This window comes from Arachis ipaensis, chromosome B08 (assembly GCF_000816755.2).
Source record: "Arachis ipaensis cultivar K30076 chromosome B08, Araip1.1, whole genome shotgun sequence".
Classification (NCBI taxonomy): Eukaryota; Viridiplantae; Streptophyta; class Magnoliopsida; order Fabales; family Fabaceae; genus Arachis; species Arachis ipaensis.
The window spans coordinates 26,542,334-26,545,784 of NC_029792.2; positions in this window are offsets into that span (position 1 = coordinate 26,542,334).

Consider the following 3,451-nt stretch of genomic DNA (forward strand, 5'->3'; position numbering starts at 1 on the left):
ACAACACATGCTCCTCTCTGAATATAATTCCTGTGGCAGCGATCAAGTCTGGATCTTCCATCTGTGGGGGAAGGGAAAAGGAAGGGGTGAGAACCTAAATGGTTCCCAGTAAGGTGACATCGTGAAAGCGCATCTCTCTTGTGAAACCTAGAGTTTTGGCTCTATCGTAATAACTCGCTTACTAAGTCTCTCGGCTACTTCCGTATTGTGAGCTCTGACATAACTCTTTCTTGGCATCTTTCTTTGGGATGAATACCATTCTCACAATATTCTCTATGACTATTATTCCTAACTCTATTATCTTATTCTAAGCTTTGAGAAAGTTACGTCATAATCTTAAAATACAGACAAGAATCATAAAATAGAGAATTAACAAGAAGCAGATGGCACATCGCAGAAAGAATGAACAGTAAACAATCACAATCAAATGTGCAAACAATTTATGATGCATGCTTGTTCCTAGTGCAGGCCATGAGCTCATGCGTCGATTGTCTACCCGCAACCCGATGTTACTCGGGGTGAACCCCGAATATGGTTCCTTTACTGTGTCAGTTAGACACCTTGACATCATGATTATCCGTGTCAGTTAGGCCTCATCATAATAACACTTTAATGTGTATCACAGTAAAAAACAGTGCTATTAGTTAGACGAACATTTCCGCATTAGCAATCTCAAGCTATCAGTTAGGCGGACACTTTCGCATTAGCAATTTGGCACAAAGGCCCATTCAACATACAATATGCTATCAGTTAGGTAGACATTCCCGCATTAGCAATCTTAGGCTATCAGTCAGGCGGGCACTTCTGCATTAGCAGTTTGGCACAAAGGCCCAGTCAAACAAATAACATTCAACTATCCTTTTTATTCATTGTTTCTTATTTCCTGTCTTTTCATCATGCCTCCGCATCACCTTATAAATATATATACCTCCGCATCACCACATAACTAAGCATACCTCCACATCACTATATTACTAAGCATACCTCCGCATCACCCTTTTAACTTTAACCTTCCTAGAGGTAACTTGTATTCTTATTCATTTCTTAGCTTGTTTAGCCTAATACCCTTTTGGCGACCAGTTTTTTATCTAACGATTAATACCACAAATGAACTCAAATTCACGCAAACTTTATGTCCACATGTTAGTATTGAACTCAAGTTTCTAGAGAACTAAGAATCTTATTTTTTTGGGCAGTCTATCTCTAGCTATTGAGGAAAAACCGAGATTGTTATTCTAGGTTTGTTGGAACAGCATTTTGCTGTCTTGTGTGATTTTTATGTTGTGAAAACTTACGCACGGACTATATCTCTTATCAAAGTAATGCTAGAGATCCTAACCTTTACTTTGAATTAAATTTTACTGCATTTGGATTAGAATTAAATTTTATACAAGATTTTAAAATTCTGCTACTGCACTTGTAAAGATTCAGAAAAACAGCAAGCAGTAGTGTCTTTATAAAATCCATAATAATTTCAATTCTAATCAATTGCTTCTAAATTTTGGGTAGATTATACTCAACTTTCCTAAGTTTCAGAATCAACAAGTTTCAGGTTCATATCACTTCATTTGATTAATTAATTGTCAATTGGAAGTAGTGCTCTGTTTTCATAAATCAGTTCAGAATTTCCAGCAAGCAATCCAGCTTCCAAGTGACTTAATTAAGTCTACAAAATAGGTATAAATATGAAATTTGTGCTCAATTAAAGTGGACGTACAGATCTTCAAAACTCCTTTAGTAGCAACTTAAAATGTTACGTAAAACAAAAGTTCCAGTGGTTTGAAATTGACATTGCAGAACCAGAAAATCAGAAAAATTCTGCAGCAACTACTGTCTTCAAAAATTCATATCTTTTAAACCACTTGGCTAAATACCTTGAAATTTTTATGGCACATTTAAGACACAGCTAAGTTTTACAAAAAAATAATTTCATCCAAAAAGGTGGTCCGGACTACTCCCAAAAATTTGTTCATTCTGCTGTAAATCATGCAGAAATTGCAGAAATTCTGCACAATGCAATTCCAACAACCTCACATGCCAAATTCTATATTCAAGCCTAATATTCCTCCAAAACCACAATTCCAACTTTTCTTTTTTGACTAATCAAAATTACTAAAGTGATTAGCACAGCCCCAGAGTTCAGATTCACCATTTTTCCCTTTTCACAAGTGCACATATATTTAATTAAGAGAAAGTATAGGGAGCCAATGACCTAAGCGTACAATGTGTACAATGAAGGTTTAGAAAGTGTTAGAGATATGATTATTAGTGTTACATTATCCTGTCAGGTTACGCTTTTGGGATGAGTGGTTTCAGGACATGGTATTAGAGTTCCAGATCCGGAAGGTCAAGCGTTCGAATCTTGGTGAACCCAAAATTAGCTTTTTATAACATGAGATGTTTATTATCCCTGGTATCCAGATGGTTAACCGTGGTATCAGATGGTTATTCTGGATAGTATAGGGGATGTTCATTTTATTCATAAACCAAAGATTTAGCCCATTGTACACATTGTACGTTTAGGCCATTGGCTCCCTAACACTACTCTTTAATTAAACATATACTTTTTCTGCACTACTAAACATAATTCCTTTCCATACATAATAAATCATCAATCATCATTATTCAAACATACAATAATTTATCAATCCCTAATGAACCATCATTCATCACAAGCACATACAGCACCAAAATGATGTTGTGCCTATGAACTATCCCTTACCTCTTTTGAAGTTCAAAAATCTATTTCTGCTTCTTCCTTGAATTAAAAATCCTAGCCACACAAAATTGAAGTTTCTGTCACTCCTCCCTTCTCCCTCAGCTCCGTTTTATTCTTTTCTTTCTTCTGTTTGTGCGTGTCTATGATGACCCAGATGAAGCAAGCACTCATATAAGTAGAAGAAGAAGTGGAGGAACTCATCCTGTCTCTCCTTCTTTCTGTCTTGGTTCTGCTCTCTCTCTCTCTCTCCCTCTCTTTGCTGCCTTCTGTTTCTTGCGTTGAAAAAGGGAGACCCAGTAGAAGCGGTGGGCGTATAAATAAGAGAAGAAGAAGAAGTGGGGTGAGGTGATGAAGAGAGTTACGTGGTTCTTCCTCCAGAGAACACCTAACCAAAGCCCATTATCATATGAGGAAACCAAGAGGTGTAACCTTGGTTGGGAGGAGGCTTCTCTCTGTTTTGGTTATCAGAGGAAGAATAAAGAAGATTAGGGCTTTAATTATGGTTAGGTTCCTGATGATGTATATGCTTATGGTTCAGTTGAACCGAAAAAAAAAAGCGGTTTAACGTGTGTTGGTTCATATTTGATTAATTTTAATGATATATTTATACTTCTCTTTAATTAATTCATTAAATGAATAATTAAAGATATGGTGTTTATGATGTTTGATAGAAAAATGTGGTGAAAGAGAAAAGAAAATTATATCTTAATAATAGAGAAAAAATCGATTTGA